This window comes from Hypanus sabinus, chromosome 4 (genome assembly GCF_030144855.1).
Source record: "Hypanus sabinus isolate sHypSab1 chromosome 4, sHypSab1.hap1, whole genome shotgun sequence".
Lineage (NCBI taxonomy): Eukaryota > Metazoa > Chordata > Chondrichthyes > Myliobatiformes > Dasyatidae > Hypanus > Hypanus sabinus.
In genome coordinates, this window is record NC_082709.1 from 137,350 (window position 1) to 155,194 (window position 17,845).

At 44.1% G+C, this 17,845-nt stretch overlaps 1 protein-coding gene across 3 annotated transcripts in view; it reads right to left on the reverse strand.

Annotated features, from left to right (window-relative positions):
- The window catches only part of LOC132392432 (zinc finger protein 235-like), a 29,460-nt gene extending 16,317 nt beyond the window's left edge, over positions 1–13,143 (reverse strand). The window contains exon 1 of one of the 3 annotated variants that reach the window (XM_059966256.1): positions 13,107–13,143. The gene's annotated coding sequence lies outside the window, so the exon portion shown is untranslated. Of the gene's footprint in view, positions 1–11,491; positions 11,584–12,882; positions 12,905–13,106 lie in introns of those variants that run through there. The other 2 variants (XM_059966258.1, XM_059966257.1) reach the window with 2 other exon arrangements.
- Between the last annotated feature and the right edge of the window lie 4,702 nt (positions 13,144–17,845).

Genomic DNA, 17,845 nt, shown 5'->3' on the forward strand with positions numbered 1-17,845 from the left:
TACTCCATGCACTTCTTTCACTGCTCTTTCACTCTGGGTCCCATCCCCCTTGCAAATTAGTTTAAACCCTCCCGAACCAAGCTAGCAAACTTACAAGCAAGGATATTGCTCCCCCTCGAGTTCAGATGCAACCATTCCAATCTGTACAGGTCCCACCTTCCCCAGAAGAGATCTCAGCGGTTCAAAAATCTAAAACCCTGCCCCCTGCACCAACTCCTCAGCCACGCATTCAACTGCCATCTCCTCCAATTCTTACCAGCACTATCATGTGGTACTGGCAGCAATCCTGAGAATGCCATCCTTGAGGTCCTTTTCTTCAGCCTTCTGCCTAGTTACCGAAACTCACACTTCAGGACCTCATCCCTCTTCCTGCCTATGTCGTTGGTCCCAACATGTATCACGACTTCTGGTTGTTTTCCCTCTCGTACCAGGATGTCATGCACCCGGTCAGAGACACCCCGACCTTGGCACCCTGGAGGCAACAAACCATGCGGGTTTCCTTCTCACGTCCACAAAATCTCCTGTCGGCTCCCCTGACTACAGAGTCTCCAATGACGACAGCTCTCCTCTTCTCTGTCCCATCCTTCTGCACCACAGGGTCAGACTCAGTGCCAGAGGCCCTGCCACCGTGGCTCACACCTGGTTGGTCGTTCTCACCAACGGCATCCAGGACAGTAAACTTAATATTCAGGGGAATGGCTACAGGGGTGCTCTGCACTACCTGTCTACTCTCCTTCGCTTTCCCCCCTCGGACTGTCACCCAATGACCTGCTTCCAGCAGCCTAGGTGTGACTACCTCCCTCTAGCTCTCATCTATGACTGCCTCATTCACCCTTATGAGTCGAAGGTCATCCAGCTGCTGCTCCAGATTCCTCACACAGTTTTCCAGATCGCCCAGCCACAGGCACTTCTGGCAGATGTGACTCTGCGGGAGAGGGGAGTTCCCTCAAGACTGCCACATCTCACAGGAGAGGCACATCACTGTCTCAGGAGGCATTGTAAAGACTAACTGGGAACAAGCTCGTCCTCCTCTTCTTGTTGAAGCCTCTCGTGTTAAAGCCTCAAATCTCCACTCCTTCACTGGCCACTTTCCACAGGCCTCTCCGCTTGAGGTAACCCTCTATTTGTTTGTTTGAGCTTTTCAAACTGCTTGGTCACCTGACCTTGATTACCCAATCAGCTGCTTTCTGCTGAGTCTGAGCTATTCAAATTTTGATTGTCTAATCAACGGCTTTCTGCTGAGCTATTCAAATCTTGATTAACTTAATTGAACAGTCCAACTGCCAAAACTGCCAGTATCTCTCAAGTCAAAGCCTCAAATCTTCACTGGCCCACTCACTCACTGGCCACTTTCCACAGGCTGCTCCGCTTGAGGTAACCCTCCATTTGTTTGTTTGAGCTTTTCAAACTGCTTGGTCACCTGACCTTGATTACCCAATCAGCTGCTTTCTGCTGAGTCTGAGCTATTCAAATTTTGATTGTCTAATCAACGGCTTTCTGCTGAGCTATTCAAATCTTGATTAACTTAATTGAACAGTCCAACTGCCAAAACTGCCAGTATCTCTCAAGTCAAAGCCTCAAATCTTCACTGGCCCACTCACTCACTGGCCACTTTCCACAGGCTGCTCCGCTTGAGGTAACCCTCCATTTGTTTGTTTGAGCTTTTCAAACTGCTTGGTCACCTGACCTTGATTGCCCAATCAGCTGCTTTCTGCTGAGTCTGCTATTCAAATCTTGATTGACTTGATTGCACAGTCCAACTGCCAGAATCTCTCGAGTCAAAGCCTCAAATCTTCACTCCTTCACTAGCCGCTTTCCACTTGGAATTGGACAGAATTGATTAGAAAAGAATGTTGGCAGGGATGATGGCAGAACAGCGATGGCTCACAGTGTTCAACCTTTTGATTCCTAACTTTGTCTGAGATCAACATCTGCCTCAACAAGCTCTCTACTAACTGTACTGCCACTCTGATTCCCATACCCCTGCATACCCAGTTTAAACCCCACTGTGCAGCATTAATAAACTTTTCTGCTAGGATATTAGACCCTCTCCATTTCAAGAGCAAACTGTCCTTTCTGTATAGGTCCCATCTTCCCTGGAAGGGAGACCAATGATTCAAAAATCTTATGCCCACCCTCCTACACCAACTCCTTAGCCACATATTATAACTGTACAATCTTCCTAGCCCTAATGCAGAGGACTCAATCCCAGATACCCAGAACCCTGGCACCCAGGAGGCAAAATAATAGAGCAAAAATTAGTGGGAAGTGAGAGGATTGGGAAAATTTTAAAACTCAACAGAAGGAAACTAAACAAGTCATTAAAGACAAAATACGAAAGTCAGCTAGCTAATAGTATTAAAGAGAATATCAAACCTTCTTCAGATATATAAAATATAAAAGAGAGCCAAGAGTGGATATCAGACTATTGGAAAGTGATGCTGAAAAGGTAATAATGGAGGACAATGAAATGGAAAACAAACTGAGTAACTATTTTTTTAAATCAGACTTCGCTGTGGAAGACACTAGCTGTACGGTGAAAGTTTCAGGTGTCAGAAGTCATTAAGTGCTTGGTTACCATAACTAGACAGAAGGTTCTTGGCAAACTGAAAGTTATGAAGGTAGATAAGTCACCTGGACCAGATGCTGTATACCCCGCGGTTCTGAAAGAGGTGGCTGAAGAGATCTTGGAGACATTGGTAATGATCTTTCAAAAACGATCCTGGGATGGTTCTGGAAGCCTGGAAAATTGCACTCCACTCTTCAAGAAGGCAGAGAGGGAAAGGAAACTATAAGCAAGATAATCTGACCTCAGTGGTTGGGAAGATGTTGGAATCGATTAGTAAAGATGAAGTTTCAGGGTACTTCAAGGCACATGATAAATTAGGCCAGTTAGCATGGATTCTTCAAGGGAAAATCTCGCCTGATAAATCTGTGGAATCCTTTGAAGAAATAACAAGGAGGATAGAGAAAGGAGAATCAGCTGTGTATTTAGGTTTTAAGAAGGCCTTTCACATGAGGCTGCTTAACAAGCTACAAGCCAGAGGGTATTGCAGGAAAGATTCCAGCATGGTTAAAGCAGTGGCTGATTGGCAGGAGGCAAAGAGTGGGAACAAAGAGAGCCTTTCCTGGTTGGCTGCTGGTGACTAGTAGTGTTCCACAGGGGTCTGTGTTGGAACTGATTCTTTTTACGTTGTATGCCAATGATTTGAATGATGGAATTGATGGCTTTGTTGCCAAGTTTGCAAATGATACGAAGATAGGTGGAGGGGCAGGTAGTTTTGAGGAAATAGAGAGGCTACAGAAGGACTTAGGCAATTAGGAGAATGGGGCAAAAAAGTGGCAAATGGAATATAGTGACGGGAAGTGTATGGTCATGCACTTTGGTAGAAGGTATGAAAGAGTTGACTATCTTCTAAATGGAGAGTATATACAAAAAGAAACTGGGGCACAAAGGGACTTAGAAGTCCACATGCAGGGTTCCCTAATTTGCAGGTTGAGCTTGTGGTGAGGACAAATACAATGTTAGCATTCATAGAAAACCTACAGCACAATAAAGGCCCTTTGGCCCACGATGCTGTGCCAAACTTGTGCTTATTTTAGAAATTACCTGGCATTACCCATAGCCCTCTATTTTTCTAAGCACCATATACCAATCCAGGAGACTCTTAAAAGACTCTATCGTATCCGCCTCCATCACTGTTGCTGGCAGCCTATTCCACGCAGTCACCATGCGCTACGTAAAAAAAAACTTGCACCTGACATCTCCACAAAGATCTTGTAGACCTTTTCCTTTCCACTTCTGATCATTGTGTTTCCATATCAGGCCATGATGCAACCAGTCAGGTTACTCTCCACTGTGCATCTATATATGTCAAACTTCCAGATGTCATGCTGACTCTACGCAGGTAGAGTCGAAGCCAAGTCTTCTTGATAATGGCACTTACGGCTAGTCCCAGGACAGACCCTCTGAAATGATAATGCTAAGAAATTTAATGTTACTGACCCTCTCCACCTCCATTTCCCCAATGATGACTGACTCATGGACCTCCGGTTTCCCGCCCCTGTGGTCAGTGATCAATTTTTTGGTTTTGCAGATATTGAGCGAGAGCTTGTTGTTGTAGCACCATTCAACCAGATGGTCCATCTCCCTCCTGAAGGCAAATTTGTCACCACCTTTGATTCATCCAATAACAGTGGTGTCATCTGCAAACCTAAATATGTCATTGGAGTTGTACTTAGCTGCACAATCACAGGTATAAAGTGAATAGAGTACTGGACCAAGCACACAGCCTTCTGGTGCACCAGTGTTGATGGTGATTGCGGAGGTGATGTTGTTGACTTTGAATGCAAAATCCTTCACCGTGGAAGGGAAATAGAAATTACAACTGAGGGAGAAGATTACATTAAAATCAGCAAAATATAAGAATGAAAACTATTACTTTTTTCTCTGAAATGTGAAAACAGGGGGCCCACTTGTCCATGCTGACCAAGATCTTCTAAGTTGGTCCCATCTGGCCACCTTTGTCCCACATCCCACTCACCCTTTACAATCCACATACCTGTCCATGTGTCATTTTACATTCTGTTACTGTACAAGCCTCAACCAATTCCACTGTCTGCTTGTTCCATATCCCCACCACCCTCAGGGTGAAAATATTTGACCTTCCCTTCATGTTTTAAATCTTTCCCCTCTCACCTTAAATCTATGCCCTCCACATTTGATTCCTCTTTGCTAAAAATGTTTCCATTCATCCTATCAATAACCCTGGTGAGTTTATATATCACAAATTTAAAAACGAACAGAAGGCTTTGTAAGACATTGTCAGTCTGCAAGGAGTACTGTGAACAAAGCTGGGCCCTTTATCCAAGGAATGATGTATTTGCATTGGAGTGGGTCCAGAGCAGGTTACTGAGAATGATCCCGGGACATTGGAGAGGGTTCAGAGAAGATTCACTAGATTGATTCTGGGAACGAAAGGGTTAACATCTGAGGAACGTTTGACCGCTCTTGGACTGTACTCCTTGGAGTTTAGAAGAATGAGGGGGGACCTCATAGAAACATTTCGAATGTCGAAAGGCATGGATAGAGTGGATGTGGCAAAGTTGTTTCCCATGGTGGGGGAGTGTAGTACGAGAGGACATGACTTGAGGATTGCAGGGCGCCCATTCAGAATGGAGATGTGAAAAAATTTTTTAGCCAGAGGGTGGTGAATCCATGTGCTAGTCAGAGTAGAAATAGGAGGATATTTCAGATGAATATGTGGCTTGAAAAATGGTGCAAGGGGGAGGGATTCAAATTTCAGGGGCATTGGAACCAGTTCTGGGGGAGGTGGGACCGGTCTAAACAGGACAGTCTGCACCTGGGCTGGACTGGAACCAATGTCCTAGGGGGAGCGTTTGCTACTGCTGTTCAGGAGGATTTAAACTAATGTGGCAGGGGGATGGGAACAACTGCAGAGAGACAGAAGGGTGTAAAATGAGGGTAGAAGCAAAAAGTAGTAAGGTGAAAAGTAAAAGTGGCAGGCAAGCAAATCCAGGGCAAAAAGCAAAAAGAGCCACTTTTCAATATAATTGTATAAGGGCTAAGATTGTTCTAAAAACAAACCTGAAGGCTTTGTGTGTCAATGCGAGGAGCATTCATAACAAGATGGATGAATTGAATGTGCAGATAGTTATTAATGAATATGATATAGTTGGGATCACAGAGACATGGCTCCAGGGTGACCAAGGATGGGAGCTCAACATCCAGGGATATTCAACATTCAGGAGGGATAGACAGGAAAGAAAAGGAGGTAGAGTAGCATTGCTGGTTAGAGAGGAAATTAACGCAATAGAAAGGAAGGACATTAGCCTGGAGGACGTGGAATCGATATGGGTAGAGCTGCATAACACTAAGGGGCAGAAAACGCTGGAGGGAGTTGTGTACAGGCCACCTAACAGTAGTAGTGAAGTTGGGAATGGCATTAAACAGGAAATTAGAAATGCGGTCAATAAAGGAACAATAGTTATAATGGATGACTTCAATCTACATATAGATTGGGTGAACCAAATTGGTAAGGGTGCTGAGGAAGAGGATTTCTTGGAATGTATGCGGGATGGTTTTCTGAACCAACATGTCGAGGAACCAACTAGAGAGCAGGCCATTCTAGATTGGGTATTGAGCAATGAGGAAGGGTTAGTTAGCAATCTTATTGTGTGAGGCCGCTTGGGTAAGAGTGACCATAATATGGTGGAATTCTTCATTAAGATGGAAAGTGACAGTTTATTCAGAAACAAAGGTTCTGAACTTAAAGAAGGGTAACTTTGAAGGTATGAGACGTGAATTAGCTAAGATAGTCTGGCAAATGATACTTAAAGGTTTGATGGTGGATATGCAATGGTAAGCATTTAAAGATCACATGGATGAACTACAACAATTATTCATCCCAGTTTGGCAAAAGAAAAACCCAGGGAAGGTAGTGTACCCCTGGCTAACAAGGGAAATTAGAGATAGTATCAAGTCCAAAGAAGAAACATATAAATTAGCAAAAAAAAAGCAACACACCTGAGGACTGGGAGAAATTCAGAGACCAGCAGAGGAGGACAAAGGGCTTAATTAGGAAAGGGAAAAAAGATTATGAGAGAAAGCTGGCAGGGAACATAAAAACTGACTGTAAAAGCTTTTATAGATACGTGAAAAGAAAAAGATTGGTCAAGACAAATGTCGGTCCTTTACAGTCAGAAACAGGTGAATTGATCATAGGGAACAAAGACATGGCAGACCAATTGAATAACTACTTTGGTTCTGTCTTCACTAAGGAGGACATAAATAATCTTCCGGAAATAGTAAGGGACCAAGGGTCTAGTGAGATGGAGGAACTGAGGGAAATACATGTTAGTAGGGAAGTGGTGTTAGGTAAATTAAAGGGATTAAAGGCAGATAAATCCCCAGGGCCAGATGGTCTGCATCCCAGAGTGCTTAAGGAAGTAGCCCAAGAAATAGTGGATGCGTTAGCGATAATTTTTCAAAACTCCTTAGATTCTGGATTAGTTCCTGAGGATTGGAGGGTGGCTAATGTAACCCCACTTTTTAAAAAAGGAGGGAGAGAGAAAGCGGGGAATTATAGACCGGTTAGTCTGACATTGGTTGTGGGGAAAATGCTAGAGTCGGTTATCAAAGATGGGATAACAGCACATTTGGAAAGAGGTGAAATCATCGGACAAAGTCAGCATGGATTTGTGAAAGGAAAATCATGTCTGACAAATCTTATAGAATTTTTTGAAGATGTAACTAGTAGAGTTGATAGGGGAGAGCCAGTGGATGTGGTATATTTAGATTTTCAAAAGGCTTTTGACAAGGTCCCACACAGGAGATTAGTGTGCAAACTTAAAGCACATGGTATTGGGGGTATGGTATTGATGTGGATAGGGAATTGGTTGGCAGACAGGAAGCAAAGAGTGGGAGTAAACGGGATCTTTTCAGAATGGCAGGCAGTGACTAGTGGGGTACCGCAAGGCTCAGTGCTGGGACCCCAGTTGTTTACAATATATATTAACGACTTAGACGAGGGAATTAAATGCAGCATCTCCAAGTCTGTGGATGACACGAAGCTGGGCGGCGGTGTTAGCTGTGAGGAGGATGCTAAGAGGATGCAGGGTGACTTGGATAGGTTAGGTGAGTGGGCAAATTCATGGCAGATGCAATTTAATGTGGATAAACGTGAGGTTATCCACTTTGGTTGCAAGAACAGGAAAACAGATTATTATCTGAACGGTGGCCAATTAGGAAAAGGGGAGATGCAACAAGACCTGGGTGTCATTGTACACCAGTCATTGAAGGTGGGCATGCAGGTACAGTAGGTGGTGAAAAAGGCAAATGGTATGTTGGCATTCATAGCAAAAGGATTTGAGTACAGGAGCAGGGAGGTTCCACTGCAGTTGTACAAGGCCTTGGTGAGACCGCACCTAGAATATTGTGTGCAGTTTTGGTCCCCTAATCTGAGGAAAGACATTCTTGCCATAGAGGGAGTACAGAGAAGGTTCACCAGATTGATTCCTGGGATGGCAGGACTTTCATATGAAGAAAGACTGGATTGACTAGGCTTATACTCACTGGAATTTAGAAGATTGAGGGGGGATCTTATTGAAATGTATAAAATTCTAAAGGGATTGGACAGGCTAGATGCAGGAAGATTGTTTCTGATGTTGGGAAGTCCAGAACGAGGGGTCATAGTTTAAGGATAAAAGGGAAGCCTTTTAGGACTAAGATGAGGAAAAACCTCTTCACACAGAGAGTGGTGAATCTGTGGAATTCTCTGCCACAGGAAACTGTTGAGGCCGGTTCATTGGCTATATTTAAGAGGAAGTTAGATATGGCCCTTGTGGCTAAAGGGATCGGGGGTATGGACAGAAAGCAGGTACAGGGTTCTGAGTTGGATGATCAGCCATGATCATACTGATTGGCGGTGCAGGCTCGAAGGGCCGAATGGCCTACCCCGCACCTATTTTCTATGTTTCTATCTGTGGAATTTGTTGCCATGGGTGGCAGTGGAGGCCAGGTCATTGGGTGTATTTAAGGCAGAGACTGATAGGTATCTGAGTAGTCAGGGCATCAAAGGTTATGGTGAGAAGGCGGGGGAATGGGACTAAAGGGGAGATTGGATCAGCTCATGATGAAACAGTGAGCAGACTCGATGGGCTGAATGGCCGACTTCTTCTCCTTTGTCTTATAGTCTTATGGAAAGAAAAGGTTAACATATGAGGTGCATTTGACGGCACCAGGCCTGTACTTGCTGGAGTTTAGAAGAATGAGGAGACAATTGCATTATAATCTCTTGAGTGAATGTGTAGAGGATGTTTCCTGTCGTGGGTTAGTCCAGCACCAGAACCAGATGACACACATTTCAAATAGGATGTCCCTTCAGAACAGATATGAGAAGACATTTCTTTAGCCAGAGTGTCATGAATCTGTGCAATTCATTGCCAAATGTGGAGGAGGCCACACAGCGAGCGCTGGATACAATCAATTGACATGTCATTCCATGGCCTTCTCCAATGTGGCGGAGGCCACACTCGGGTTGAAGGAGCAACATGTTATATTCCATCTGGGTAGCTGACAACTTGATGACGTGAACTTCAATTTCTCTAAATGCCGGTAATGCCCCATGCCTCTTTCACCATTCCCCGTTCCCTTTTCCATCTCACATTATCTTCCTACCTGCCCATCACCTCCCTCTGGTGTTCTTCCCATTTTCATTCTTCCATAGCTTTCTGTCCACTCTTACTAGATTCCCCCTTCTCTAACCCTGTATCTCTTTCACCAATCAACTTCCAAGCTCTTTACTTCACCCACCCCCCTCACAGTTTTACCTATCATCTATCCTACCGCTTCCCCTCACTTTCTAACTCTGACTACTCATCTTTTTTCCTCCAGTTCTGATGAAGGGTCTTAGCCCGAAACATTGTACTCTTTTCCATAGATGCTGCCTGGCCTGCTGAGTTCCTCCAGCATTTTGTATGTGTTGTCCAGATACAGCTGATGATCTCAACAGGCCTGCAGGTGAAGTTTTACTTCTCCTGGACAGACTGTTTGGGTTTCTGAATGGTGGTGCAGGAGCAGGTGTAGCACATGTTCCAATTACAGGGATGTGCCAGCAGTGAGATCAGTGGGGAGGGATGAATGGACAAGGGAATCATGGAGAGAGCGATCCCCACTTAAAGTGGAGAGTGGGGTGGGTGGAAGGCTGTGTTTAGTGCTAGAATCCCTTTGAAGATTATGGACTTTATGTAGAATTTCAAGAGAACTAGAATATAAAAGCAATAATGTTATGTTGAGACAATAAAGCACTAGAAAGACTTCAGTTGGGGTACTGAGAGCAGTTTTGGGCCCCTCATCTTAGAAAGGATGTGCTGAAACTGGAAAAGTTTCAAAAGAGGTTCACAAAAATGATTAAAAACACAAAATGCTGGCAGAACTCAGCAGGCCAGACAGCATCTACGGGAGGAAGCAGTGACGACATTTCAGGCCAAAACCCTTCATCAGGAGTGAAGTAAAATAGGATGGTCGAGGGGGGTATAAGAAGTGGGGGGAGGGATGAAGTAGAGAGCTGGGAAGTGATAGGCTGAAGGGAAATGGTCCTGATGAAGGGTTTTGGCCTGAAACGTCATCACTACCTCCTCCCATAGATGCTGTCTGGCCTGCTGAGTTCTGCCAGCATTTTGTGTTTTTATTTATTTCCAGCATCTGCAGATTCACTTGTGTTGCCTTTGAATTCACAAAAATGATTCCAAGATTGAATGGCTTGTAATGTGAAGAACATTCGATGGCTCTGGGCCTGTATTCACTGGAATTCAGAAGAACAAGGGTTGACCTCATTGAAACCTATTGAATGATGAAAGGCCTTGATGGAGTGAATGTGGAGAGGGTGCTTCCTTTTGTGGGAGAGTCTAAGTACAGAAGGGGGTACACATCAACAGATTCCCTCAAAATTGCCTCACAGGTAGATAGGGTAGTTAGGAAACCTTACGGAGTGTTAGCTTTCCTAAGTCAAGGGATCGAGTTTAGAAGTCGCAGGGTAATGATGCAGCTCTATAAAACTCTGGTTAGGCCACTCTTGGAGTACTGTGGCCAGTTCTGGTTGCCTCACTATAGGAAGGATGTGGAAGCACTGCAAAGGGTACAGAGGAGATTCACCAGGATGCTGCCTGGTTTAGAGAGTATGTATTATGATCAGAGATTAAGGGAACTAGGGCTTTACTCTCTGGAGAGAAGGAGGATGAGAGGAGACATGATAGAAGTATACAAGATATTACGAGGAATAGATAGAATGGACAGCCAGTGCTTCTTCCCCAGGGCACCACTGCTCAATACAAGAGGACATGGCTTTAAGGTAAGGGGTGGAAAATTCTAGGGGGATATTAGAGGAAGGTTTTTTACTCAGAGAGTGGTTGGTCCGTGGAACGCACTGCCTGAGTCAGTGGTGGAGGCATATACACTAGCGAAATTTAATAGACTACTAGACAGATGAATGGAGGAATTTAAGGTGGGGGATTATATGGGAGGCAGGGTTTAAGGGTCGGCCCAACACTGTGGGCTGAAGGGCCTGAACTGTGCTGTATTGTTCTATATTCTATATTCTAAAAGCAATTAATAATGCAGATTGTTATCTAAATGGGGAGAAGTTTCGAACATCAGAGGTGCAGAGAGACTTGGGAGTCCTTGTGCAAGACTCCCAGAAGGTTAATTCACAGGTTGAGTCTGTGGTAAAGAAGGCAAATGCAATGTTGACATTTATTTCAAGAGGAATAGAATATAAAAGCAAGGAGATAATGCTGAGCCTTTATAAGACACTTATCAGGCTGCATTTGGAGTATTATCAAGTTTTCAGCCCCATATTTCAGAAACAATGTGTTGACATTGGAGAGAGTCCAGAGGAGGTTCATGAGGATGATACTGGGAATGAAGGGGTAACATATGAGGAGCATTTGGCAGTTTTGGACCTGTACTTACCGTAATTTAGAAGAATGCGAGGGGACCTCACTGAAACCTACCAACTGTTGAAAGGATTAGATAGGAAACATCCTCCCCACATCCACTCAATGGTGGGAGCATCTAGAACAAGAGGGAACAGCCTCAAAATTAAGGGGCAACCCTTTAGAACAGAGGTAAGAAGGAATCTTTTTAGCCTGAGAGTGGTGAATCTGGGTAATGCTCTGCTACAGACTGTGGTGGAGGTCAAGTCCATGTGTATATTTAAGGCAGAAGTTGATAGTTTCCTGATCAATCAGGGCATCAAAGGATATGGTGAGAAGGCAGGTGTATGGGGTTGAGTGCAATCTGGGATCAGCCATGAATGAACGGTGGTGCAGACTCAAGGAGCTGAATGGCCTAATTCTGCTCCTGTGTCCTATGGTCTATCCATATACCCATCCAAACTTCTTTTACACGTTGAAATTGAGCTTGCATGCACCACTTGCACTGGCAGCTCATTCCACACTCTCACAGTCCTTCTTACTTTCATCCTTAACCCATGACCTCTGGTTGCAGTCCCCCCCACCTCAGTGGAAAAAGACTGCTCGCATTTACCCTGTCTATACCCATCATAATTTTCTATAACTCTATCAAATCTCATGTTAATCTTCTACATTCTAAAGAATACTGTCCTAACTTAGTCAATCTTTCATAACTCAGGTCCTCCAGACCCAGCTACATCCTTGTAAATTTTCTCTGTACTCTTTCAACCTTGTTTACATTTTTCCTGTTGGTAGGTGACCAAAACTGCACAATGTTTCAAATTAGGCCTCACCAACGTCTTATACAACATCAACATAACATCCCATCTCCTGTACTCAACTACATGGATTTATGAAGGCCAATGTGCCAAGAGCTTTCTTTACGATCCTATCTACCTGTGACACCATTTTCAAAGAATTATGGAGCAAAGATCCGTTTGTTCTATCACACTTCTCAGTACCCTACTGATCACTGTGTAAGACCTAACCTGGTTGGTCCTACCACGAAGTGCGAAACCTCTATGTTTTGAAGTACAAAACCAACCTGCATTAAATTCCATCTACCATTTCAGTCCATTTTTTTTAAAAGCTGATGCAGATCCCTTTGCAAGCCATGACAGCCCTCCCCACTGTGAACTACACCCCCAATCTTGGTGTTATCCGCAAATTTGCTGATCCATTAACCACATTATCATCCAGACAGTTGACGTAAATGACGAACAACAACGCCTAGCCCCAATCCCTGCGCACACTAGTCACAGGCCTCCAGTAACAGCCAACCCCCTACTACTATTCTCTGTCTTCTCCCACGAAGCCAAGTGTAAGCCAAAAACTGCCTTTCACAGAACTTCAATTGAAAAATATTTTCAGAACTATAAAGTTCACCACCTTGTAACTGAAAGCTTGATGCCCATCAGCATAACGTTGGCGCGCACACAAAGATCTCTGTAACAAGCACTACTCATACGGCTCATACAAACACATGTCACTTCCCGTTATTGCTTCTTATAGACATATGTCTTATAAGTATTATAAGATAGCCCTCATTGATAAAATTTGGAACAGTTCATAACTCATAGGAATGTTTAAAAAAAACAAGATGTACAGCCTACCACAGCAGAGCCTCAGGAAGTGAGCGGACCGCATGCGCAATCTGCGACCTTTAGCTTCTGCGCACTTGATCGCAGAGTTACTTACGACGATTTCTAAAGCGCGGAGTAGTCTGGGTACCCAAGATACCATTCAAACATGTTCAAAGTCTTTCAACCGTCCACATCGGTACAGCTAAATGAAACCTCGCTTCTCTAAGGATCCCAAAGTACAAAACCCAGCACATCTAGTCAAACACAACACATTCAAGGTACAAATAAAATATTGTTTAATGTAATTTCCATTCCACAGTAAGAATTGAAACCCGCAAGTTTCCTTGGCTGCGTAAGTCTCGGGAAAACACTCTCAGGTCCCACCAAACTCGTGCGAGTGAGACGGCTCTCCCGTCCCAAAGCCCGGTTTGTGTGGATGCTGTGTAATTTGCTACCCTGTTACAAATTATTGGCACGAATTAACAGACAGTACGCTGCATACGATTAAAGGAATTATATTTATGAATCTTAACTAAAGGGTTAATAAAGAAAAACAAAAAGGACCCATTTTATATAAACACTCAAATGTGCACAAGTTGGAACTCATCTTGAACTTATGACCATAAGATATAGGAGCAAGAGTAGGCCATTCAGACCACAGTACGTGCGCTTGCAACACTGTGTGTCAGACTGAGTGGTCAGCAGCACTGGGGCTCCACAGGGGGACTGTCCTGTCTCCCTTTCTCTTCACCATCTACACCTCGGACTTCACCTACTGCACAGAGTCTTGCCATCTTCAGAACTTTTGATGACTCTGCCATAGTTGGATGCATCAGCAAGGGAGATGAGGCGGAGTACAGGGCTACGCTGGGAAACTTTGTCACATGGTGTGAGCAGAATCATCTGCAGCTTAATGTGAAAAAGACTAAGGAGCTGGTGGTGGACCTGAGGACGGCTAAGGCACCGGTGACCCCTGTTTCCATCCAAGGGGTCAGTGTGGACATGGTGGAGGATTACAAATACCTGGGGATACGAATTGACAATAAACTGAACTGTTACATTACACGCTGCATCCGCAAAGGAAACAGCATTATGAAGGACCCCATGCACCCCTCAAACAACCTCTTCTCCCTCCTGCCGTCTGGGAAAAGGCTCCCAAGCATTCGGGCTCTCATGACCAGACTATATAACAGTTTCTTCCCCCAAGCTATCAGACTTCTCAATACTGGAAGGGTTAGGGTTACCCTAACCCTAACCCTCAAAACCCGAAGCCTGGACTGACATCTTGCCCTACTGTCCTGTTTATTATTTATTGTAATGCCTGCACTGTTTTGTGCACTTTATGCAGTCCAGTGTAAGTCTGTGGTCTAGTATAGCTTTCTCTGTGTTTTTTTTATTACGTAGTTCAGTCTAGTTTTTTGTACTGTGTCATGTAAAGCATGGTCCTGAAAAATGTTGTCTCATTTTTACTATGCACTGTACTAGCAGTTATGGTCCAAACGACAATAAAAGTTGACTTGACTTGACTGGTCAAAGAACACTGAGGCTGTCTACAAGAAGGGTCAGAGCCATCCTGAGGAGACTGAGGTCCTTTAACATCTGCCGGACGATGCTGAGGATGTTCTACGAGTCTGTGGTAGCCAGTGCTATCATGTTTGCTGTTGTGTGCTGGGACAGCAGGCTGCTGAGGGTAGCAGACACTGACAGAATCAATAAATTCATTCGTAAGGCCAGTGATGTTGTGAGGGTGTAACTGGACTCTCTGACGGTGGTGTTTGAAAAGAGGATGCTGTCCAAGTTGTATGCCATCTTGGACAATGTCTCCCATCCACTCCATAATGTACTGGTTATACACAGGAGTATGTTCAGCCAGAGACTCATTCCACCAAGATGTAACACTGAGCATCATAGGAAGTCACTCTGCCTGTGGCCATCAAACTTCACAACTCCTCCCTTGGAGTGTCAGCCACCCTGAGCCAATAGGCTGGTCCTGGACTTATTTCCACTTGAAATAATTTACTTATTATTATTTAATTATTTATTGTTTTATATTGCTATATTTCTACACTATTCTTGGTTGGTGCAACTGTAACGAAACCCAATTTCCCTCGGGATCAATAAAGTATGTCTGTCTGTCTGTCAAAGAGTCTGCTCCACCATTCATTTCATGGGCTGATCCATTTCTTCAAGTCATCCCCACTCCCCTGCTTTTTCCCCATACCCTTTAATGCCTGGCTAATCAAGAACCTATCTATCTCTGCCTTAAAAACACCCAATGAATTGGCCTCCGCAGCCTCTCATGGCAGCAAATTCCACAGATTTACCACTCTCTGACTAAAGTAATTTGTCCGCATCTCAGTTCTAAATGGACGTCCTTCAATCCTGAAGTCATGCCCTCTTGTACTAGATTCCCTTACCATGGGAAATAACTTTGCCATATCTAATCTGTTCTGGCCTTTTAACATTTGGAATGTTTCTATGAGCTGCCCCCTCATTCTCCTGAACTCCGGAGAATACAGCCCAAGAGCTGCCAGATGTTCCTAATACAGCTACCCTTTCATTCTCTGAACCCTCTCCAATCTCAGTATATCCTTTCTAAAATAAGCAGCCTAAAACTGCACACAATACTCCGTGTGGTCTCACAAATCCCTTATATCGCCTCAACATCACATCCCTGCTCTTATACTCTATACCCTTTGAAATGAATGCCAACATTACATTTGCTTTCTTCACCACTGGCTCATCCTGCAGGTTGGCCTTAAGGGTATCCTGCACAAGGACTCCCAAGGATAGAAGGTGGAGCTTAGAAGGGTAAATGGCACTTAATGGGGACTCCGTTACTTGCATCTTCAAAAACATCTCTATTTCCGTCTTTAATATCTCTATTTATCCCTTTCAGGGTTCTTTTGAGGACCCTGACCTGAAGTTACAGGCTGACTACAGTTCTTTGTGGGAATGGGACGTATTCTTGAGGTTTCACAACTGGCTGTGTGCCTCAGGGATCTGTTCTGGGACCCCCTACTCTTCATGATGTTTAAAAATTACCTAGATGAAGAAGTGGAGAGATGGGTTAGTAAATTTGCTGATTACACAAAGGTTGGAGGTGTTGTGGATAGTGTGGAGGGCTGTCAGAGGTTACAGCGTGATATTGATAGGATGCAAAACTGGGCTGAGAAGTGGCAGATAGAGTTCAACCCAGATAAGTGTGAGGTGATTCATCTTGGTAGGTCAAATATGATGTCAGAATATGGTATTAATGGTAAGACTCTTGGCAGTGTGGAGGATCAGAGGGATCTTGGGATCTGAGTCCACAGGACACTCAAAGCTACTGTGCAGGTTTACTCTGCAGTTAAGAAAGCATATGGTGCATTGGCCTTCATCATTTGTTGGATTGGCAGCAATTACAGCCTTGAGTTTGTGTGGATTGGTCTCTATCAGCTTTGCACATGTAGACACTGAAATTTCCCCCCATTCTTCTTTACAAATCTGTTCAAGCTCTGTCAGATTACATGGGGGAATCATGAGTGAACAGCCCTTTTCAAGTCCAGACACAAATTCTCAATTGGATTGAGGTCTGGAATCTGACTTGGATACTCAAGGACATTAACTTTGTTGTTTTTAAGCCATTCCTGTGTAGCTTTGGCTTTATGCCTGGGGTCATTGTCTTACTGGCTGCATCAGGTTTTCCTCCAGGATTTCCCTGTATTTTTCTGCATTCATTTTACCCTCTACCTTCACAAACCTTTCAGGGGCTGCTATAGTGAAGGATCCCCACAGCAAGATGCAGCCACCACCATGCTTCACGGTAGGGATAGTATGTTCTTGATGATGAGCAGTGTTTGGTTCACGCCAAACATTTAGTCTGATGGTCAAAAAGCTCAATTCTGGTTTCATAACTCTTCAGAGTCTCCCACATGGCTTCTGGCAAACTCTAGTCAAAATTTTATGTGTTTTTTTCAACAGTGGTTTTCTCTTTGCCACTCTCCCATAAAGCTGTGACTAGTGAAACACCCAGGCAAAGGTTGTTGCATGTGTAGTCTCTCCTATCTCAGCCATTGAAGCTTGTAACTCCTACAAAATTGTCACAGGTCTATTGGGGCCTCACTCCCCAGTCTCCTACTTACACGGTCACAGGTTTTTAATAACGACCTGCTCTCAGCAGATTTATATCTGTGCCATATTCTTTCTATTTCTTGATGATTTCTAACTGTACACCAAGGAATATTCAGTGACTTGGAAATTTTCTTGTATCCATCTTATGCAATCATTATTTTGTGTTTTATGTTTGTAATTACTTTTATAACTCTTGTTTCGCCTAACAGCTTAATATAGGGGGTGAAACCCACTTTGATTCAATGTTGTAAAGCAATAAAATATGAAAACTACCAAGGGGGGGACATGAATACTTTTTATAGACACTGTATATTCACAGCCGCTGATGGTGGGTCTTACAAACATGAGAAAATCTGCAGATGCTGGAAATCTCTAGCAACACACACAAAATGCTGGAGGAACTCAGCAGGCCAGGCAGCATTCAAAGAAAAAATACAGTTGATGTTTTGTGCTGAAACCCTTCGGCAGGACTGGAGCAAAAAGCTGAGGAGTAGATTTAAAAGGTGGGGGGGGGGGAGAGAGTAACACCAGATGATAGGTGAAACTTGGATGGGGAGGGATGAAGCAAAGAACATAGAACATAGAATAGTACAGCATATTACAGGCCCTTCGGCCCACAATGTTGTGCCGACCCTCAAAGCCTGCCTCCCATATAA